Genomic DNA, 25,627 nt, shown 5'->3' on the forward strand with positions numbered 1-25,627 from the left:
TTTAAGTTCTACTCACCGGGCCAAAATTGTTTAGAAACACAGGCGTCACATTGCAAGCGTGTTGGTGTTTGCTTTTCACAAAATATTTTTTTTCTATGGATATTGAATTTAATAGTATTAATTATTAAATTCTAATATTAAACTAAACTATTATTACATTATACAATATTATTCTAATTAAATAGCAATAGTATAATTTAATAAGAATAATAGTAAATAAATAATGAATTAATTTCTTTTTATTTGCAGGATTTAAATTAGATACATTTAGTTGAAAAGAAAAATGAACAAAAAATCAAACCAGGAATTTAAACGCAAAAATAAATAACTATTACTCTACAAAAAAGACAAAATCTTACGATTAAAATTTGACCCATTTTTGACTGGTTTAAGTGCTCAAATTTTCAACTGGTTTTCTCTACAGGATGAAAATACAATTTTCAAACGCTTTTTGACCACTATTCGCAGAACATATCGCCAATAAAAATTAATTTTGGCCTGAACAAGCCAGGAGACTCAAAACTGAAATGTTGAAGGAAAAAAAAATGAATAAAAATGTATATGTACTTAAAACATGAAGTTTGATCAGTAGACTAAAAATGGATAATAATTTTATAAAAATTTTCACGTATAACAAAAACCACAAAATCAAAATTTCCCAATATACTTCTATCATCATTTAAAATTTCACTTTCTTCGTTTCGGTGACGAAAATTAACGTTTCTTTTTCAGTACACTTGTCAGACATGTTTAAACACATTTCCATTTTCGATTACACTTTTTAAAGGACTTTCCTTAGTGCTCTCCTTTAAAATATGCACCCCCATTGCATGTTTCATTAATTTAAATAAACTTTTCATCTCTAGCAAATCGAAGAGAAAAACATTTAATATTTGGATAAACAAAATAAGTTTGATAACATTATATTTAATGAAACATTAATGAGAATAAAATTTAGATGCCTATGAATACCTCTTCTCAATGCTAACTCAGAAGCAAATTTATTTGTTATATCGTTAATTAGTTGAAGTTTTTTTTCCAAATGTTTTAAATCATGAAAACCAATTAAGACACTAAGAACATTGATCGGAGGAAAAAGCTGACAATTTACGCCGGAAAAAAGTAAGTAGAGTGCAGAATAAAGATTTCAACCTAAATAAATTGCTCTTATGATCAGATTTTCACTAACTAGGTAAAGATCATAATGATTTAAACTTGCGACCTCAATTATGTTAAGTGACAAATACTTATCTATCAATAATAAGCATAATTAAAGGTCACTATTTTGAACCATTACGATCAAAACTCTGAAAATCTGATCGTTGAAACAAAAGACACGGTTACTTCATTTTTCGCACAGCTGAAACAGAAATTAATTTAATTTAAAAAATATATTTTATCGAAATTTAATAATGTTCCCTTAATTAAAATTTTACTGTAACCACCTTTAATCAATCGAAGCAAATTGCTAGTCTACCAAAAAATCCAAAAACTAAAATGAACATACATAACATATTTATTTCTATCTAATTTACAAAGCAAATGAAGTTGAAACTTCATGTCACAACAATCTTACAAAATTGCCACTTTTACAATAGTATACCGAACAATTTAATACAATAAATATATCTAAATACAATATACAAAATATTTACAACCACTTGAAAATTTAAAAACTTGAAATAGCTAACTATAAAAACATATTTTACAACAAATTTTCCCTATCATAAGACCGTAAAAAGGTTGAACCAGCGTAAAAGAACAAAGCCATTTCTGAGTTTCACTAATATCTAAACTTCTCAAATTCTTAAAGAATTATTTAAAAACTTTATTGTTACACATGAGAAATAACGCGATCTAATAGTTTAAAATTTTTATAAGTTCTAGCCTTCCTGGAGAACTTTGCTTAAACTAACCCGCATTTGCGTTACGTGAGAGGAAAACCGCCCACGGTTAGCTTGATGGTAGTGGATTCTAAGTCGCGATCCGTCTGCCACTGAGGATATTTTACGCCAGCACTTTGATCTGTGCAAGCTGGCAGAACTGCCAGCAATCAGCCGTGGATGGGATTTGAAATTTAGTCATCTCATTGGGAGGCAAGTGTCCTAGCCTTTAGTCTCATTTACCAGAAAGTTCACAAAACTTCGTCGACAACACATAATCTGGCGACTAAACATTCAGTGCGACTTTCATTTGCGCTTTAAAAACAGCTTCGAAAAACAAATAAAAATAAAGTTCATCGTCTCACCCACTAGCTTAACAAAAAAGTTATTGACACGTTCTTTGTGCTGGTAACATTTTTCCATCCATTCACTTGTTTCCTCTTCAAGTCATTTGATTATTTCTCGAAACCCTTCATCCTGTGTGGTCATAGCATCTCAAAACTTACACATCAGCCACAAATCAAGAATACAGACAATCCTGAAAAATACAAAAGACAAAAACAGTACCTTGGCACAAAAAGGAAACCATCTTATCCAATGAAGTTGAAAAAAATATTTACAAATCAATATTTTAAATAAAGTATGTCATTGAAGAACATGAAGGATATACCTGCTGTAATACATTTGTACTTTCAAACATCAATAGATCAATTTAATTTAGAATTATCCATCGTACAGTTACAAAAGTTCAAAACATTTGCTTTTCATATATTAAAAGCTTCTAAATATTGGTGAAACGAGTTATTTGAGCTTGCAGACAAACAATTAGCTAAATATATAATTTAAAGCAAATTTAGAGAAAAAAAGATTAGCTGGTATATCTATAATGAATTTAAACGAAGGCAAATTAAAAAATTTTAACTATCAGATGAGTACTTTTTATAAAATCCAATCACAAAAATCAATACTATTTACTAAGTCAATGTTGATAACTAAGAGGTAAATAAACACACTGAAACCTTACTTCATTAATTCAAATTGGAAAAGCGCACAAGGTTGCTAAAACCAAATTTGTATTATATAAAATTGAAATAAGACCAAAAAAAATCTTAATTAAAAATAATTTAAAATATAAATGTGTGTTTGCAAAACAGTACTTCATCAGGGGACACACTGCCTGCAAACACACAGGAGCCTTTCTGTTGTTAGTGGATTTAACCAAAACTAACTGTTACTGTTAGTTTTGGTTAAATTTTAGTTTGGTTAGTTTTGGTTAACAAAACTGTCAGTTTTGGTTAAATCCACTAACAGAAAGGCTCCTGTGTGTTTGCAAGCAGTGTGTCCCCTGATGAAGTACTGTTCTGCCAACATACATTTATATTTTCATTTTTATTGTAATTATTAAGAATTTGTCTTATTTCTACTTTTAATATTAATATTCATGCTCGATTTGGAATTCTAATCCAAAATTCAGTTTTATTTCCAAGCGTTTGTACGAACGTATCGTAGAATATAATTCAACTTAAATTTAGAATTTCATACTTTCCCCACAAATTAGGATTTCTATGAAAGAAATATTTTAAAAAAGATTTAAGTAAAAAGCTTCAAGAAATTAGATGCAGATGTTTTAATTTTATCATTCCGAATGGACGTTAAAATTTCTATCCCCGATAAGCAACTATTAGAAAGACACCTTTAAAATAAGCAAATTAAATAAAACTAACGTAACGCTACAACTCGTTATAACAATGAGCTGTAGTATTTTTTATCATTTTAAGCAAATTAAGCCTAGATGTGAAAAACTAAAATATTTATTAAATACTTGAAATTCAAAGAAATTTGAAAGTTCATTCAAGTTTTAAATGGCGTTTATTTTAAAATTAAAAAAAAACTTTAGATGCGTCATTCAAAGATTATGTACAACTTCGGTAATTAAATCATTTTGAAAAGGAGGTTTTCAAAACTCTGGATCCAAAGTAAAGTTTTCAAAATAATTAAACTCTGCAGAATCCCTACAGAATTAGTTTTTAAAAAACTTGAAAGAATGCAACCATTTTTTATATTAATACAAATTTATCCGTATCAAATAGTCAAAAATTTATTAACTTCTACAAATGATAGATGGGGGTTAACTAGTTTTCTAGGAAAAAAAATTCACGCATTTTTTTTAAAATTATTCCTAAACGGTACAATTTCGTATTGTGCAAACACTACACTTAAAAAACGTTGATTTTAATTCTACTCACAGCTACCGAAGCTTTTACCGTTACAGTTATAAACACTAGTTATTCTTGCATTTAAAAATATTGACTCTTAATACATAGAGGCCCTGGCGTTAACAAATTTCGTAAAATTTTATATTGCGTTTAATAGCGTTACTCTTTTCAAAATTCTCTATTATATTGCATTCCTTCAAGAAGAATTCATTACAGTCAGTATGACAACAATGTACAAAATTGATAAGACCGTAAAGAGGTTGAACTAGCGTAAAAGAACAAAGCCATTTCTGAGTTTTACTAATATCTCTAAACTTATAAAATAATTCTCTAAGAATTTGAGAACTTTATAGTTACCTATGAGAAATAACGTGATCTAATAGTTTAAAACTAGCTTTCCTGGAGGACTTTGTTTAAACTAACCAGCATTTGCGTTACATGAGGGAAACCAGGAAAACCACCCACGGTTAGCTCAACGGTATGAGTCGCCATCAGTCAACCACAGGGGATATTTTACGTCAGCACTGTGGTCAGTGCAAGCCTCGTATCAACCAGCCATGGATGGGATTCGAAATTGAGTCATCTCATTTGGGAGGCAAGTGTCGTATTCCAGTGTTAATAGCAAGTGTCTCATTCCCAGAAAATTTACGAAACTTCATGGACAACACATAATCTGGAGACTTCACATTCAGTGCGACTTTCATTTGAGTTTTAAAAAATAGCTTCGAAGTAGGAAAATAAAGTTCCTCGTCTCACCCACTAGCTTAGCAAAAAAGTAATTGACACGTACTTTGTGCTGGTAACATTTTTCCATCCAATCACTTTTTTCCTCTTCAAATAATTTGATTCGTCTAGAAGCCTTTCATCCTGTGTGGTCATAGCACCTCACATCAGCCACCAATCAAGAATACAGACAATTCTGAAAAATACAAAAGAGAAAAACAGTACCTTGGCTCAAAACAGGATAAATTAAACAATCTAATCCAATAAGGGAGAGAAAGAAACAAATATTTAAAAACAAGCATTAGTACGTTTTTGAACAATATGAAGAGTATATCTGCTTAATACATTTGTACTTTCAAACATCAATAAAAATTTAATTTACAGTTACTCATCATAGATTAGAGTTCGTACAGTTGCAAATGTTCAAACATTTGATTTTTCATATACTAAAATCTTCAAAATAAACATATATTTATTAGTGGCAAGATTTATTTGAACTTTCAAGCAATATTCTGGAGAGTAGAGTCGTAATAGCCTTGAAGTGTACATCCACCACTACAAAAATATAATTCCAAAACACTAGTATGTAAGAATGGTTAACTCAATTCTATTGTGGGATACCATTTCATAGATGAATGTTTTACATTGTCGATAACTTCTCTCCGCATAGCCTAAAGCTTTACTAAAAAAAACATTTAATTAAAGATACTTAATTGAATATTTCATTTTAAAAATGGATTGAACTTTAAAAGTTTGAACTTTATACCTGATTCAGGTGCTTTCGATGTTTACAGTATTCAAGATACTTAATAGATATTTTATTGTAAAGCGGGAAAAATACTATGTCGGAATTGTGCATTTTAAATTTCTACATTGTCACTCACATTTGAATGTTTGTCAAATGCAGAAGAGTTATTCAATTAAATTTTGATTGATGAAGCTAATAGGAAAGAAATAAGAACAAATTGAATGACAACTGGTTTTTCAATTTGTTTAGGGTCATTTTAAAAGATACGGATATACACTGGTTATCATAAATTAAGGAAAAATCACAAAAATAGCGATAACTCTTTCAAAAGTAAGCCAAACCGTGCAAAATTTGCATATGTTGTCCACTAAGAGTAGCTGAGTAAAATTGCAATATGCAAATTAGTGGCGCTGCACTCGGCTTACGTCATCTGCCTGGAGCATAAAAGTCCAAGTTTGAGAGAAAGCACACAAATTTTACTGTGATTGCGACATTGAAAATCTGAGATAGCCAATTCGTAATAATGACCTCTAGGCATCATTTGCCTGAAGAACTACGATGGAGAGCCATCGGGAGACTAGAGGCAGGGCAGAGTCAATCAGAAGTGGCCAGATGGCTAAATGTGAGTCCATCTGTGGTTCATAGACTTTGGAGGCAATTTCAAACCACAGATTCGGCATCTAGGAGGTTCAGTCAAGGACGGCCAACTGTTACGACCAGTGCCGATGACCGATATTTGACATTAAGTGCACGCAGGAATAGAACCGCTACTCCGACACATCTTAGATCCTCTCTTGCTGCAGCCACCGGAAGGTTGGTGTCAACGTCAACTGTGCGCAGAAGGCTCCACGAAGGTGGTCTGTATGCGAGACGACCAGCCATTTGCGTGCCGCTCACATCACGCCATAGGAGAGACCGTTTGCAGTGGGCCCGACAACATGTCCACTGGACGTCAGATCAATGGAGGCCTGTTCTCTTTACGGATGAGTCCAGGTTTAGTCTAGAAAGTGACAGACGTTATTTGATATGGAGAGAACCTGGGACCCGTTATCATCCATCAAACATCCGTGAAAGAGATGCATACGGAAGAGGCAGTGTCTCTGTTTGGGGAGGCATATCCTTAGGAGGGCGCACATACCTCCATGTCTTTCCAAGGGGAACCGTGAATGCTCAGGTTTATCGAGACAACATCCTTGATGCTTATGTGCGCCCATATGCCGGGGCAATTGGTGATTGCTTCCTGTTACAGGACGATAATGCAAGACCACACAGAGCTCGCATTGTTGATGATTATCTTCAACAGGAAACAATTACTCGCATGGAGTGGCCAGCTCGATCCCCGGACTTGAATCCTATCGAGCACGTTTGGGATGCTCTAGGGAGGCGTGTATCTGCCATCAATCCGCCCCCTCAGACCCTTGCCACGCTTGCAACTGCTTTACAAGAGCAATGGCTCTCACTTCCTATTGAACTGATAGACCGCATAATTGAAAGCATCACACATCGCTGTTTGTGCTGTATTGCTTCTAGAGGCAATCATATTCCATATTAAAGGTACTTTTTCTATTGCAAACCGATACTTCCAATTTGTTTATTTTATACATGTGCTAATTTCTATACTACTATTAATGTCTGATAATTTCTTTTTATGTTGTTTAATACCTTACTATGTGTTGTATATTGTGGGTAAGTTTCATAAAATTCCATGTGTAATTTCTTGAGTTATCGCGATTTTTGTGAATTTTCCTTAATTTATGATAACCAGTGTAATTTCATAAAATTTACTGAAATTAAAGCTCATACAAGAACATAAGAAATACATATAAAAGCTAGAATTTTTTTATTTCTATGAGTAATATCATTACAAGCAAATGACTTTTAACATATTAAAAATTAAAGTTAGAAATATCTTACTCATTTTAAAATATAAAGTGTCTTCCTAGTTTAAGTAGTGTTTAAACAAAAATTAGGTCATACGTGCTTACTTATTTTCTTTGTCTCACAGAACTGAACGATTTTGATGACTAAATGGCTATAGGTTAACATCAAAAAGTAAAATTTTATAAATTTGTTATTTGCTAACACAAATTTTATCCCTTTTATTTGACCAAAATGTATTTTTAAAAAATCCGTTAAAGTAGTGAGAACAATTTATGTCGATTCTAGGCAAACTAAAACTTTTCATTGAAACAAATAATTTAACTTTTCAGCGAAAATTAAGAGCTTTAGTTTCACCTTGAATAGTTAATAAAATTTGGCTCTACAGTTCTTTGTAGACTACTATTTAAGAATCGTTCACTTAGATTCTACTCTTCTGGCCAAGGCATTAGATTCTTGTATGCATTTTGAAATCCTCAGTACAATATACCAATCTTAATTTCAGCCTTCTTATTCGAGTCAAAAGTGACATCAAAATTTTGAATGTTAAGGACTATCAGCAAATGTCTCCAGAAAATTCTATACAGAATTTACAGCTCATTTTAGGTGTTTCCTTGTACCATTTATATATATTGCACTTAGACTTCTGAAAACTATTCCAAGAAATAGCTATTATATTGTCAATCAATTTTAACATCAATTGTCAATCAATTGTGAAAGCAGGTTAATAAAATATTCAAATATTCTTCGCAAGTATTTCACTCTGATATTAAGCCTGATTTTCAAATTGAAATTTTGGTATCAAAATTGTTATTTGTAGAGACAGAACTCTAGTCTTTTAAAGCTAATCATAAAAACCAAATTAAAGTCTAACTCAAACTTTAAACGGCACCCGTTAAAATTTTCATAAATGTCCCATTTTATTCCTTAACGAATCTTACTTAGAAGTAATGTTTTTCTACATCTGGAAAATATCGTAGATGAAATTAGATAATTCAGAGCACTATGAACGTCTGTACTCTACAATGCTAGTCAAGTGCTGGGTGACTTTTCAGGGCACGGACCTGCAACCTTTTGTCACAGTCCAGGACCTTACTCTTGACCACCTCAGCCTTTTAAAAGTTAATTTAACGAGAGCGAGAAAAACTTAGTAGCTAATTTACCAGTTAGATTTCGCTGTAAGCACAAGGGTACTTCAGAGACTTCTGGTCACGGAAATGCGATCTACCATCACAATCCAGGTCCACCCAGCTCTCATGACACCCCTGCCCTTACTGCACCGTAGTCTGAAAAACGAAAAATTCCCAAACGGTTGGACGAGTGTGAAGTTCGAAGAGGTAGCAGAACGGCCGTGTACCACTACCAATTCGGATTTCCGTCACGTTCAGTGCCGCCTATTGGAATTTTTCGTTTCATAAAACGTTTTTGTTATACAATGACACATTTGCCTGACATATATTTTTCTTTTCGTAAATATCCAACGAAAGACCAAAAACTCCTTGTAGACGTTCATAGTGCTTAACATCCTCTATGATTAAAAAATTAAATGCGAGCCTTCTTCTAATTTAGTTATTAATGAGACCTTCTATTATTTAACACAAAGATATAGGCAAAATCTGTCAACTATTTAGAGCCAGAGTAACTAATAAGATTTTTCCCCGTGAAACAAATAGAAATAAAACGACGCGTTGTTTCTTATTGTTGTCTTAATGAATTTAGAAGTTTTATGCGATCAAAATGAGTACAAAGAAGCAATAAAAGAGACCTGTGCTCACATTTGTCTCAGAAACCCGAATTATGTCACAATGACATGAAAATATCTTCGAGAGAAAAGTTTTGAGAAGCATTCTGTGTGCCATAGCAGGTCTACCATTATTAGCAATATGATCAATTAAATGTTGAGAAACAGCCTCAGCCGTTAAGCTGTTCGACAGGTATAATTTTACAATTTTAGAGAAGTGATCTAAAATAGTGAATACATATCCAGTTTTTGATGGGGCCAACAATATCAAATGATATAAACTCATTGGGTACCTTTGGAATAGGTAAAGATTTAAAAGTAGGCTGGGGTATACCATAATTTTTGGTACGTAGACATACATCACAAGAAAGAACAAAATTTTTAGTGTCTGTATACATGTTTTTCCAGAAAAAATTATTAGTTATAAGCTCACAGGTTTTTTTCAGACCAAGATGAGTAATGTGAGCAGTCTTTAGTACCTTGACTTGTAAACTTTGAGGTACCACAATACATTGAGATACATTTTTATCATTGCAAACACGCACTAATACCTAGTATCTGAATCAATAATAAAATTTTTAGTTTTCTTAGCATTAATTAATGAAGGTGAGTTAATCATATCAACAATTTCTGAAATATTTGGATCCTTTTGTTGTTTATTAAAGAATGTAGTTACAGAAATTTCATTTTGAGGGTCAGTGTTTTGCATAGAATTTACAATTTGGTCATCAACATTAGCATCGACAAAAGGTAAAATTAACTCATTTTCTGACTTCTACTAAAGTAATCGGCTAATTGATTCGTTGGACCAGCTATGTATTTTACTTCATATGTGAATTCTGACAGCTGTAGAAGCCAACGAGTTATAATATCAGCAGGGGACGTTACCTTTTTATAATGAATCAAAGGTTTGGAATCAGTGAGGATGGTGTTGGCATATAAAAAGTTTATACAAATAGTGTTTAAATGACATTACTGATCTATAAATAGCATAAAGTTCAAATTTTAAGAGGGATAATTACGTTCTGATTGGGATAAACCTTTTTCTAAAGTAAAACATGGATTTTAGTTGACCATTAAATCCTTGCATTAAAACACCTGAAATAGAACCACTGGCATCAGTATTAAGGATGAACTGCTTATCCCATTGGGGAAGATGCACAAAAGGCTCAGAGAGAAATATATTTTGTAATTGATTAAAGGCATGTTGATGCTCCTCTCTCTCCACTGAAATTTTGAGTTTTTAAGGGTTACTTGAATTAGCACATTGGTGAGTTTAGGATAATTAGGAATCGGGTGGCGGTAAAAACCACAAACACCAAGAAACTTTTCAACATGAAGTTTTAGGGGGCTTAATTGAGTTATCTTTGCAATATTAGTATTGATAGTTTTAATGACATTGCGAAAAATAACGTCTAACGAAATACGTCAAACGAAAGATTCCTAGAAAAAGTTATGGAATTACTTTTTAAAGTTTTGTAGTTTTTAACCTACATATATCGTGATGATTTCAAAACAGACTACTTCAGAATAGGATGAGTGACGTAGTGCGGGTATATCGAACCAGATTGGTTATTAAAACGTGGCACTTGTTTACGTTAGCAACTGTTCTTTGCATTCTATTTAGAGTAAGCCAATCTTGTCAAGTATAAATTCACTTAAGTGATACATTCTATTATCCTTCACAAAGATTAGATCAAAATGACTTCAGTTCTTTACGGATATATTTCTTAACACAAAGACAGGCACGAAGCCACGTAGAACATGAATTACGCATCGAAGTTGCCAGGTTCACAAAACAAAAATTTATCAAGTTTTACTACAAAGTACATAAATAATAAAACTAAGAAATTATATTACCACAAATTCGATGTGCCATACGAGGCTGTAATTAATTAATTAACCTTACATTACTTAACATTACCTTATGAAAGTAAATTTAGCTCAACTTGAAACGTTCAACATTACATAATGAAAACATTCCTTAATGAAAACGCTAACTTAATGAACATTCCTAAACGAATCCAAATCACCGCGGAGTTTTGATACGATATACCTTCAAGTACAGAAAAAAACTATTTCACCATTGACGCTATTAAGATAGTTTTGTCACTTTATCATTGATGACTACTTACACGTGTGGACAGATTCATAACACAGAAATTATTCTAATTTCTAGAAAGGCATAACACTTAACTAATGCAATGAACTGCAGCAAACTGCTTAAGCAAGCTAATCTGAATAGTTTTGCTACGCTAAGGGGTTAAATTTTCTTTGAGAAACCTGTACATATGTGAAATAACATTTTCTTTGAGAAACACGTACAAATAAGAAATAACCTTTTCTTTGAGAAACACGTACATATGTGAAATAACCTTTTCTTTGAGAAACACGCACATATGTCAAATAACCTTTTCTTTGAGAAAAATACACATATGTCAAATAACCATTTCTTTGAGAAAAATACACATATGTCAAATAACCTTTTCTTTGAGAAAAATACACATATGTCAAATAACCTTTTCTTTGAGAAACATACACATATGTGTAATAACCTTTTCTTTGAGAAACATACACATATGTGTAATAACCTTTTCTTTGAGAAACATACACATATGTGAAATAACCTTTTCTTTGAGAAACATGCACATATGTGAAATAACCTTTTCTTTCAGAAACATGCACATATGTGAAATAACCTTTTCTTTCAGAAACATGCACATATGTGAAATAACCTTTTCTTTCAGAAACATGCACATATGTGAAATAACCTTTTCTTTCAGAAACATGCACATATGTGAAATAACCTTTTCTTTCAGAAACATGCACATATGTGAAATAACCTTTTCTTTCAGAAACATGCACATATGTGAAATAACCTTTTCTTTCAGAAACATGCACATATGTGAAATAACCTTTTCTTTCAGAAACATGCACATATGTGAAATAACCTTTTCTTTCAGAAACATGCACATATGTGAAATAACCTTTTCTTTCAGAAACCTGTACACATGTGAAATAACCTTTTCTTTCAGAAACCTGTACAAATGATTCCATCACTTGGTCATATGTACAATTTACTTGAAGAAAATTTAGAGTTAAATACCTCATGAAAGACATTATTTACAACCATTTTAAAATATTTTCAGTTGTATTACAAAAAGTTAGTGAAACACCAAAAATGTTATATTGTGGTTTTAAAGCGGTAATATAAAGTGGTTTTAAAGCGGATTATCCATTTAGGATTTATTTCAGAAGTAGCACATATTCATAAAGTTTTTTTTTTAAAGAAGACATTTCATAGCTTCTAAACCAAGATTTCAGAAAATTAAATTTTCAATCATAATCAATGAATATTTTCTTACTGTACCGTAGAACACAGAAAAGTAACCAACTTTAAGAAAGAAAATTTGCTAGCTCTTAAGATTTGCATTTAACAGATCTAATTTCATAAACTTACTGATAGAAGGACGCAAGTCATTTCTAATTTAAATGGGTATAAGTATTATAGTCTTTTAATAATGTTTACGGCTATTAATTTTCATTTCCGTTGACTTGTAATTTCGAACCCAATCCAGAAGACAAGGTAACTCCTAGATCAAGCATAATGAGAAATTTGCCTTCATGGAGGGTTTTTTGGAGGAAGGAACTAACCCCCATTTGCTTTACATGGAAAGGAAAATTACGAAAACCTTCGACAGTTAGCCTGATGCAAGGGGAACTCTAACCCATGATCCGTCTATCACTGAGAATATGTTATATCAGTCCTGGGTCGGACCGAACCGGGTGCGGAATTCGAATCAGACAGCTATCACTGTGACCAAACTCGGGTCACCTCATTAGGAAGAGAGCGCTTTATCCTCTGAGGCGCCAAAGCTCTGGTTATGATAAATAGTGAAAAATGACGCAGAGTTAACGTTAGTTTGGTTATCCCAAAATACTCCCTTAAAATTTTTTTATTAAATACAGAATGCGGCAGATACCTAGATCTGGCGCTCTTAATATCTCCCGTGAGTTCCCTGAACTTTAATTGCGAATCCCCACTCCGAAATTATTATAATTGCTTTATTTAGATTTGCAGAGATTATTAAATAGAAATATTTTCTAAATTTTTGGAAAATTTAAGGAGCAAAGTTTCCGAATGCTCATTTAGAAATTTTATTAGCTTTTATTTAAAGAGCCCTGGTCAGCTTAATATTAAGACACACAGCTCTAATTGAAATTTGAGCATCCCAGGTGTTCGCAAAGTACTTATAACTTCAATTGACGATAATTCTCATTCAGAGACAAAAAGCTATGAAAATTTAGATTGCTCTAGTCGAAAAAAAAAACTTTGAAACTTCCGTTATCATGCAATGTAGTAAAATCATGCACTCTACATATTTCAGAAACTTGGTAAAAATGCAGATCAAAGATGAATTCTTTCGTTAAATGAAGGCGATAAATTCGTTAAATTAGGGCGAACCCCACTGCATTGTCATCTGTTACGGAACTAAAAGGTAACAGTGCTCTAACTAATTAAAACGGATTTGTAGGCGTAAAAATGTAGTAAAATGGCTTTGAGAGATTAATATTACTGCGATAATTTTTTCAATTTTATATATCTTGAATGTACAAAGTTCATCTTAAGAAATGTTTCAGGAAACCAATTTCTGAGAGAGAGGGTTTCTATTAATTTCTCGAAACTTTGAATAGGATTTAGTTTGAAGTTTCAACAGTGTGATTTTACAAAAACAGTAGCGAGAGAACATTGAATGATAATTATAAACAATTTCGTGCAACTTCGATACTCATTAAACAAACAGTAGTATTTAGGGAAAATTTCTTTTAATATTTTTATATTTACATAAACAACTCGAAGATTTGAGACAAATGCGAAAAGTGAAAAATTTATAGTAAAAGGAGGTAATAAAAATTTAATTTCTTACAGTTATGTTTATGCTGGTTCTTTTAGTTTAATCTAGTTACAACAGTTATGGAATATAGAATAATTATAGCAAAGGAACATAAGTTTCGCTACACGGAATTGTATTTAAACGTTATAAAAACATTTCATTACAAGTTTAAAAACCAAATATGAAATTAAATTTCTGTCCAATTTAAATGTCGTAATTAAAGATTTTTCACAGGTGATTTAATTGTAAAAAGTTGTTAAACGGGAATATTTGGTCCCCGCAGGAAGCTAGTAGACCCACGAACCGGGTTTGTTTACGGCAAGCTTTTGATAAATACGGCTTTAACAGGTATTTGACGTCTCCAACGTAACAAACAATACCAGGCAGGGGAACCAGCCACCACAAAGAAGTAATGTGCATTCAATTTCCCTGTGCAGTCAATGCCCGATTCTTCAACCCTACTGATGCACTAAAGCCTGTTTGATTGGCATAACAAGTTTAACCGGTAGTAAAATTTAATAATTTTCTTTAAGATAAAGTACATAGATTCATGGAATTTAACCACTGTAACTGAACGTCTGTCTAGAACAAATTATCCTAGACAAGCTTATTATTTTAAGCCTGTTCTCTGTTAACCGTTTGAGTGCGGCGAAGCACTATCGCGCTTCGCTTGTTATTTGTCAAAAAGGAGGAGACGCTGCTGTTGGTTAGCATAGGTTGGTTAGTAGTTGGTTGGTAGTAGTTAGTAGTTGGTTAGTAGTGTTGTACGCATTTCATTCCGCACTATTAGCATAGATATAAGAAAACTCTTCAGCACTCAAACGGTTAAAATACTATTTCTTAAAATAAAAATTTCGCAATTAAAATTTTAAAAAATTTCTGCTTTTGTTATATATTTCTAAAGTTTTTCATTGTGAATATTACTTTATAATTTTTAAAACTTTCTCACTCAAATTTGTAAATACATTATATAATATATGAATACATTATTCGAACATAAATATTTTGAATATTTAAAACCGAATAAACTAAATTGATAACGCACTCACTGGGGGATTAGCCGTATTTATCATAATTTTTGGATATTAATCCAGCTTTAACCTTTAACAAGGGCCTGAGAAAACTTCATTAATTTTTAAATGCCGATAGAAAGCTATTTTCATACTAATTATACGTGTAACTAGATGCAGATACCTTTAAAAGATACAAATATTAAGTGCTTTTAGATAAATGTGAGTAGCAGTAAAGGTAAGCGTGGGGTCAAAAAAGGGAGGCTAACTCTGAAGAGCTATTTTACTAGTGCGTTACGTATTGATTTGAACCTTACCCACTTAAATTATTTGTGCATGATTTTAATCATTTAAATACAGAAGTTCATATTTAAGGTAAATTCCTTACAGTAAATAAATTTTTACGATCACCTTATCCACAGAAAATTGTTTAACAATTGTTTAACTTAAGAAATACGTAAGATTTTAGAAATTAATCACAATCCGAGAATTATTTTAACAATAATTACTGTTAAAGATTTCCCTATGAAAGGTTATAGTATCAAGAGGTTTCCTCAGTAGAGAAAAGAAATTAAATTGAATCGAAAAATCATAAAATTCGCTATACGCTCGCTTAGCAGGCAAACAAAGTATTGGAGATTCTCTTTTCTCAAAATTTTATTATTGAATATTAAATCAGAATATGAATTACGGTTGAGAAAAGTGAGGAAATTTTGAAAATCAGTTACGTAAAATATAAGTATCTAAATTAAAATATCGCCGAGCCACAGAGTATCACATATTTTCTGATTAAAAAAAATCAGTTTCAGCAATTTGCGTAATTTTAAAATTAGGCAATTGTATAGTCATTGCTTAAATATTACCGATATATTTCCTTGACTTACCCTAAACCTTTTCATTTTATAATTACTTCATATGTTTCTAACTTCATTTTTACTTGATCCTTTATCTTTTTTTACATTACTGTCTAGACTAGTAACATTCATACAAGGAGTTTAAAAAAAATAGATCAACGATTTAAGTTAACGGCAAAATTGTTTCTGGATTTACGAAATAAATTATGCCTGCAGATTAGACATTTTTACAGTGCTTTTTAATGTCTTGTATGCTTAAATCTGTTGCCCCAAAAGTAAACATTTCATAATTTCTAATGCCCTATAATAGCTAGATGATAAAAGTAGGTCTAGTTATGAAGAATATCTCGTAATTCCGGAACAATGTGGAACTATGTCAAATAGTTTCAAAATTCGAGTCGATCAAAATCTCATTGAAAGCCTAGAATATTCAAATTTCAAGTGGAGCTCTAGGCGCTTAATTAACAAAGAACCAACCATTTCTTAAGACAACAATTTTTACATAAGAGTAAAATTCATTTCACTGGTTTAGCATTAGCCACTCTTGCAAGTTTAACTAATGACAATTGAGTTCTCTTCGAATATTTAAAATATATCGGCCATGTTTATTGTTTATTCAAAAACGTAGTTAATTATCCGTTCTTCAACAATTAATTTCGATCCATTCGAACGAGAGATTAAGGAATCGAAACAATTTCGAAACTTGGTGAATCCACCACCTTATAGTATAGTTTAAATCATATCTGAAATGTCTAAAGAGAAATTTCATGAATCACTAAAAATAGGGAGATTTGTATTAGGGAGGTATCAAAACAAATTTTAGCCTCCAATCCAAAGTATTTCAGATAGTTTTGGAGAGACGTACGGGAACTTAATCTTTGGTTTAACATTACAGACTTATAAATTAAACTTCACGTGATTGAGTTTCCCTGACATTTGAAAAAAATCTGTTTTCAGCTTAGTTTAGTTAAAATAGTTAATTGCCCGTCTTTTAACTATTTTATCCTTTGTCAGGAAAATTAATGTGGAATTACGTAACCAAAACTTAGCTTTCCATGACAATGCGGTACTTGCGCATCATGATCACGGATACGGACACATGTGACCTTTCACATCAGCGGCAGCTGATCATGAAAACACAAAATGGCTTGTTAAAGTTGAGTTTCTCCGAATAAATTCGAATGTCAATTGACGTAGAGTTAGTTAAATGCAGTGCAGTATCGATCATTGAAATCTTTGAAGCACAATTCTTTCTAGTCTACGTCTGTTACCTAACTTAGATTAGATATATTATTTGTTTGTGCATTTTACCGCAACCGTGATCCATTTTTGTTTTGTCTCATTTGATATTTTGACGCATATTCATTTAATGTTTTTCATGGCTTCGTGCCTGCCTTTGCGTTAAGTCTCCGTGTAAGTATGTATTGAAAAACTTTAAATATTTAAGAATCTTTATGAAAGAATTTAGAATGCGTCACTTAAGAGAAATGATCCTTCGTGGGTTTGGCTTACTCTGCATAGAATAGAAAGAACAGTTTCTGCCGTAAACAAATGTCTCGTTTAAATAACAATCAGGATAAAGACACCCGCACTACGTCACTTCGTGAAAATACATATTAAACATTTTATTAAACAAGTTTAAGTTTATAATTTTGAAACTTTTTTTGAAGGAAACGAGATTGCGGACATTATGGCTAAAACTGGTGCTTGCGAGGCCTCTGTCATCGGCACCTCTCACCTTTTTGGAAATCTTCTCAAAAGTAAAACACAAAATCAAGACCACTTGGAATGTCCCCCCAAAGCACCCATCAGCATCAAGGGGGGGGGGCATCAGTGTTCCAGACCTGGAGGCTCCCTGGCCCAAGGTTTTAATAGACAGGAACAAAGTATTCTTGCCCGCTTTCGAACAGGTCACCTTAAATCAATTAAATGTTCGGAAGGATCCAAGAACTTTGAAACTTGTACCAACTGTTCTTCAGACTAGGCTTCGCCTCACCAAACAGGATTTAGCAGATGATCCATTGACGGTGTTGGATTTTTTGAGGGTGTATAACGTCATGGACCTGGTCCAGCACTGCTGGCCAATGGGGGCGTGCGACAACAACAAATTTATAACTAAATAATGTAAATATGTGTATAAAAATATTTAATAAAAGAAATTTTTAACAAATAAGTAAAATATTTTGACCTGTTTTAGTGAAGCCTTCAACTAACCCGGTACCATCAATTCTATCTGGAACGCTGCCGGGATTGGTTGACTCCAACTATTGTATTCCATCTAACTTGTTGTCTGTATTCCAACTACATATTCCTCTGGAATTCCTGTGGAAATTGACAAAAATGTCATCAGTATAGAAAGCTTAAACTAAATTAAATATACACTGTTTACAATATAGGAAACTCTAACAATCAATGTAGATTAATAAATAAAGTATAAAATGTAAAGTCAAGGGTTTTACACTCTTTTAACATACACAGGATCAATAGTCTTAAGCAGAGCTTATTAAGAGCCTTGATTAAAACTTCAAATATCAAATTTAGCAACCAGTGCATTTTTACCAAATTTCATCTAAAACCAAGTGTAGCATAATTACGGGTCAATTCAGGAGAAAATTCCATTTTGTAGCTCCTCGAATGATATTATCGTTAAAACTTACAGCAAAAATGCTGTCACCCTGAATAACTTTCGTTCTAATGATAGGATTTTTACGAACTAAGTGTCAAACTTAATGGTTCCTGGGGGTGACCCCAAATGTGTTAGAGCTAACTATTTAGAAATCAGACAAAAACGTACTTTCTCTGATTAAGATTTTTTTAAATATTTGGAATCCTGACCCTTCAAACCGGGGGGGGGGTCGACAAAATATCGAAAAAATTGGGTTGCAATCAAGATTTATATATTGCGAAAGTTTAAAATAATGCAAATAACCTAACCATAGAAAAACAATAAAAACAACCATAAGGAAACTCCAGGAATATAATGACAAGATGGCTAAAAATAGTGTGTCTCTTGCTAAGCTACGAAGAGAATTTTTAGATCTAGTTTCTGGGCAATGAAAATAGTTTAATTTTTAATCCTTTGAAAATAAAGTTTGAATCTATTAAATTGCTTATGATTTTCCAAGATTTTAAAATTTGAATGTTGAACTACTATCTTACTTTTTTTAAAGCTGTTTTAACGTTATTTGTATGAAAATTTTGCACTAAAACTAAATTTATATTAGCATAGATATAAGAAAACTCTTCAGCACTCAAACGGTTAAAGTACTATTTCTTGAAATAAAAATTTTGCAATTAAAATTTTAAAAAATTGCTGCTTTTGATATATATTTCTAAAGTTTTTCATTGTGAATATTACTTTATAATTTACTTTATAAAACTAAATATATACATTTAATTATAAATTTATGAAGAGTTGTAGGGCTATTTGCTTTATTGAAATTATTTTACTTATATTCACCAAAACATTCAATATTTAATAACCAATAAGAGTTTGAAATCTTTGAAAAATTAGAATTTGTCAAAAGATGGCGTCAATACCCTGAGATCTCCAGTAGAGTAAAGTTTACTTTTTCGTCGAATTTTGCAGTTGTAGATTATTTCGAGATTTGATAATTTTAATTTCAGTTTTACTAGTTTTAATTGTTGAATTAGAGAAAATAATGTGATCCCCCACTACCCTTAACTATTTCCAGCATTTATGTAAACAAATTCTTTCATTTGCACTTTTTTTTAAAAAAAACTATTAGGAGATGGTCACAGAAATTACAGGTGAAAAATAGTTTAGCAACAATATTTAAAAATTAATGCTGTTTGCAGGAACTATTCTTCCCACCGCCTTATATAAGGTAAAAATATTAAAATAAATTACCTGAAACTAAATGCATATGTGGTAGATAATTTGGTAGATAGTAAGTTTTTCCGAATTGAATTAACAGTATAGATTTTCTATCAATAAATCAGTGACCTTCATTGGTTAAGTAATCTGTGGTTTAATTTATGGAAAACTATAAATAGAATAAAAATGTTCGAATTTCTTCCTATAGGATTTAAGTGGATACCTTTTAAGCATTTTGAACATTACAAATATCGTAAAACAGAATGGCTAAATGCCAATGTGAATAGTGGATGGCCAATGTGAAAATTATATAAATAACCATTTAAAAAATACACATCCTAGTAACATTTGTAAACTAACAAGTAATTTTCCGAATTATAATTTTTAAAGAAGTCTTCTACCTACTAATATGAGAGAGTTCACTCTTGAAATTACTATTCATACATAAAATATACTACCCTACATGGGAGCTCAAAAATTCATAAGATTTTCGAATGATATTAAGTAAACTTAACTTGCAGTAAAAAAATGGATATTATTTACTCACTTCACTAGTTTATTAAAAATATAATTTAAAAAATTAAAAAGAAAAGTTAGGTTTATAATACCCCTAATTAAACGAGAGTAACAATTGTTACAGTTTGAGATTCTTCACAAGATAAAAGGACAAAATCGTCTGCAAAATAAGTTAAGTTAAAGCCAGCTTACACATTCTGGAAATTTTTGCATTCTATAATCGAAATTTTAAAATCTGACGACATGAATGAAATGACCCCTAGTCAAAGGAATCAATGTTAAATAGTTGCAAAGCCAATTGAATCTGTTAGAAAAAGAATTTTTGAGATGAAGATTCTAAAAATAGCACTGTTTTGGAATTTTTGCAATTTTTTTAGTAGCTGTTTAAGAAAACAAGGTACATCGAGCATTTTCCTGGTATAGCAATATTTTAATAATAATTTTGACAATTATGAATTTTACTATAAACTAGAAAATAAAATATAAAAGTTGATGTATTATCAAATTCTATCAGAAACTTACTTTTATCAAACTAGACTGTCGCTGAATAAAATGTTTTTATTCAATAAAATGTTTTATTCAAATTACGAATTAATTTTAAGAAGACTAAACATGAAACATCGTATTTTATAATTTGGAAAAAGGATTAGCAATCTTATAAGCAAAAAAAAAATATGAAATTTTACTCTACGTGAGCGCAAGTCAAGTTCCTAGTAAGTTAACCACATTTAAAATTAACCACCCCATTTAAATATTTCTTAATGTTCACAAAATTATTTCTTTAAAAAATTTTTCCGGCTTCTACCAAATGCAAACAGTTGAAACTTTTGATGAACCGGTATGAAAAATTTATACCTCATAATTCAAAATTTTTTCATATACAATTTCATTAGATAAAAATAATTATTCGAAATTATTTTTTCTTCATTAAATTATCTTTGGATAAATGGGTTTCATAAGTAGGTGCAATTTTTTTTTTTGAATTGCTTAATTTAAAATATGACTGAAAACGCAAAAAGTGAAATTATCATTAAGGGATCCAAAATTTGGATCAATCTCCTGCCCAAACTATGGGAACCCTTTTTCCCAGATTGACGCTACCCCCTATATTTTGAAATTTAAAAAAAAATGTTAAAAATGTTGTTTATTCAGAAAAGTAAGATTTTGTGTCTAATTTCGTAACTTAATGGTTAGAACTAAATTTCAAATTTTTCAGTCACCCTGCACGATTAAAAACTTCTCTCATTTCAAACATTCATAAAAAAAAAAGAAATATTATTCCTTCCTAATATTTCCCTTTAACGTATTTTTCATCAACTAGTAACAATCTAGAGTTATAGGTTTTGTAATTTGTGGCCAATATGTAGTTAAGTAATGAACGAATTGGCACAATATAATGCGAAGTTAAAATCAGTCCTTATCGGAGTTTAACTTAAGCAAACTTTTAAACTTGCTAAGTCGATACCCAACATCGCGGGAAAAAAAATCTTTCGAAAAATCGATTTTCCAATTTAGATCATTTTATATTAATTAAATGATGTAAAAAAGCATAAATTAAAATCATAAGAATTTGTAAAACACTTGACAATATATTAGTGTTATTTTGCCTTTTTATTACAAAAACTTGTTTTTGTGAGTGTTTTGTGTAGTGTTTCTCAAAAACAAAATTTTGCATCGAAGTGAAAATTGAAGTAGTTCCATGCGCTATAATTTTGATGACTATTCCAAGAAACAATTGTTGCACACTCTTTAGATCAACAAAAAAAACTTTTAGAGTAAAATTTCAAAATAGGGTGTCATAACATATTTTATAGTTATTTCAATAATTTAAAACGTTCATAAAGGGACAATTTTATGTTTTTTTACCTTTGAACTTGCAATTCGCGAACTTTTGAATTAAATTCTGTGAATGAAACAGTTTAATAAAATATATAGCAATCAATTAAATTACGCATTAATCTAAAATTGCATTTAATATTGATTCTTTTTTTAATAGCGTAAAGTAAAATATAATACTTCAATAAACCTAATTTATGAAATATTTTACCGAATTTTCATTGATTAAAGAAACAGATTTAGTCCGCCCGTTTAATTAAAAATAAAATCTTATCCGTTTTAATTACAACGCATGAAAAATTTTCTGCAAAATTAATTCTATTCAGGGTTGGCAAGTTTTTGACACATGACGGTTTTTACCGGTTTATACCATGGTTTTTACCGTCATGTCAAAAACTGTCAAAAACCCATAGTTTTGGTAAAATTGTATTTTTATTTGAGTTTAACTGCTTATAATTTAAATTAATTCATTTTTGGGCAATAAAATTAGAAAAAATGAACTTTTCAAATTGAATTTTTCTAAACAAATCTTGTATTTTTTTTTATTTAATTACAGTTATTTTCCTTAGATATGTTGCATTACTAATTAGAGCTATATTGAGTCCAGATAATGTAAGCAACAAAGGAGATTATATAAGCATCAGGAAGAAGGAAGTAAAGTAAAATGTGCAATACAGATTAATATGTTCGTTAGCTGGATCCGGCAGTATCGCATGACAAAAAGTTTCTGTCAATTAAGCAGATTAAATGGTATCTAGATGCATGTTATCATCCAACTATTTTTTCAGAAAATATTTGTTCTCAAGATAATATCATATTGCTTATTAAAGTAAACTTATTGTAAAATTTAGAAATTAAAGCGTTTACTAAAATAAGAAAATGTAACTTTAATTTTATCTTTTAAGATTACCACTTTTCGGTGATCGATATATAGTATAACATTCTGCACACAGTTGTCAGGGTTGGCAAGTTTTTGACAGATGACGGTTTTTACCGGTTTATACCATGGTTTTTACCGTCATGTCAAAAACCCCTCTGTCAAAAACTGTCAAAAACCCATAGTTTTGGTAAAATTGTATTTTTATTTGAGTTTAACTGCTTATAATTTAAATTAATTCATTTTTGGGAAATAAAATTAGAAAAAAAAGTTGAAAGATATTTAAGAACAGATTCTTGCATTTTCCCAACATGATTATATAAAAATATACTATTTGAAGTAAAATATTAGGATACTAAACAAAATTTCAAACATTTCCAAGCATCATTTTGTTTGGCATATTACATTACTGAAGAATGTCAAGTCATTCTGGACTTGTTACAAGTTTTGTTTAGCTTATTTCTAATATTTAAGAAATGCCAAATTAGCAAAGCAAAATTCTTTTTAGTTCTTGAATTTATTAATAGTTCCAAGCTTTTTTTGTTTGTTTATTTCCAACAATTAAGAAGTGCAAAATTTTGAATTCTTTGCAAATCAAGCTATAATGACAAACGTAAAGTATCACTATTTTCAATAAGTATATTACAATATTTCTATATGAATGTATATCTTTCTATAAGAATACATGTATATAGCTGCAAAATCAATAATAATCATTTACAACATTCATTTATAAAGGCAATTATGAGAAAATAATATAGTGTCCGCTATATGCCATAATTTAAAGAAAACAGTAGGTTTTTGACGGTTTTTACCGAAAAAAACACGGTTTTCACCACTGTCATGTCAAAAACCAGTTTTTGACGGCAAAAACCCAACCCTGACTATTGAAATAGTTTTATTTTTGAGATTAAAATTCGCGGCAGACGAAGCTCTCTAATAAGATGTAAAATTACAATTAAAACTCTACGGCTGCAGATTTTAAAAAAATATATATATATTGAATTAAAGTTTAGACATGATTATCAAAAAGCAAGAGATGAAGCGGATTTAGACTTACCCAGTGAAACTTCCTATGACGCGACGAATGTGTATTACGCCAAGAGTCACTTTTCGAACTACAATACTGCATTTCCAGAAACATATACACTTCTCTACAACACCAAACAGAATGAACGAGAAAATGATGCACTTTTATAGAACGATAACAACACGTGAGAACGCCTCGATCCGCTCATTTTTTTTCATATCCGAATTCACAAACATTAAGCTTGTTTCGTAAAGTGTGGAGATGGCGGGTTCGAATCCTACCTTTGCCGTGTATGCATTCTTCGTGATGTCCTTCATAAAATTGTTCGATCTCTATTCTACTTGACAAAGGTTTATAAGCCTAAATTGAGCAAACATGCCTGCACATGTATGTAACTTCTATAGAGCAATAAAGTGCCGTCGTGGGTGAGGGTGAATCTGTCCCTAAATGATCTGAAGCGTGTAGAGTTCGAATCCTGTCGTAACCCTATCACCATTTTTTTCCCTCTTCCATTTGAGGTGGGTCATCCCTTATGAAAAAATCGAGGTATAAATGAGGTATAAACGAGGTATATTTTAAAGGTATAAAGTAGGCTGTTGTTTAAATACTTCGTAAAGGTTGAAAAGGGTGCAAATGAATACCTCAAAATCAACCTCAAATATACCTTAAATATACCTCCTGAGGTATATATGTTTCAGCCTGAAGTATATTTTTTTACACTTGTGGAAGTATTTATTCAACAACCTAAGGTGTGTCATTTTACACTTTAGGTTATTATAAATCTACCTCAGGTGTATTTTGTTCGACTTCAGGTAATTATTTTTCAACCGCAGGTATCTAATTTTATGCTTGTGGAGGTAGATATTTTTCAACCTGTGGAGTGTCGTTTTACACTTCTGGTTGTTATAAATCAACCTCAAATGTATTTTGTCTTACCTCAGGTAATTATTCTTCAACCTCAGGTATATAATTTTATGCTTGTAGAGGTATATATTTTTCAACCTAAGGTGGGCCATTTTACACTTCTGGTTGTTATAAATCAACCTGAAGTGTATTTTCAACAATTGGAAAGGTTATTTTTAATTAGCGCCATGTGTTCCATGTTCTACCTTAAGTTATTATTTCGTAACCTCAAGTATATATTTTTGTATTTTTAGAAGTATTAATTTATTAACCAAAGATGTTTTTTTTTTAGCATTTACGAAGGTGAGGTGTTATACGGACCACCTAGTTTATTAATTTTTAGACTCACTATATAAAAAATATAATATATATATAAAGATATTATATATATTATATGAAGAATAATGCACATTACATTTTTTTCACTAGTAGAGATCATTTATCAACCTGAAATTTTTAATATTAAACCTTCGGCAGTAATTGCTTTTTTTGTTAAGCTATAAAAGAAAGTTTCAAATGCATAATTCTTTTATAATTTTAATAGATTGATTTAAATCATCTTAAAATAACACTTATCCAAATTCTACAGTTAGTAAAAATTATTTATGGGAACTCATACTCGTATTTTTAGAAGATAGTTGTCTAAGGTGCTTGAATTTTTAAAGCTATAAAACTACAA

General features: G+C 31.0%; 1 long non-coding RNA gene across 1 annotated transcript; it reads right to left on the reverse strand.

Annotated features, from left to right (window-relative positions):
* Nucleotides 1–1,824: 1,824 nt before the first annotated feature.
* Nucleotides 1,825–24,209, reverse strand: LOC147802137 (uncharacterized). Its single transcript, XR_015429659.1, has 2 exons — nt 24,076–24,209; nt 1,825–2,472 (listed from the first exon to the last, which is right to left on the reverse strand). It is a non-coding gene; the product is annotated as an uncharacterized LOC147802137 (long non-coding RNA).
* Nucleotides 24,210–25,627: the final 1,418 nt, after the last annotated feature.

This window comes from Parasteatoda tepidariorum, chromosome 10 (assembly GCF_982258835.1).
Source record: "Parasteatoda tepidariorum strain Cologne lab strain chromosome 10, Ptep-v5.0, whole genome shotgun sequence".
Taxonomy (NCBI): Eukaryota; Metazoa; Arthropoda; class Arachnida; order Araneae; family Theridiidae; genus Parasteatoda; species Parasteatoda tepidariorum.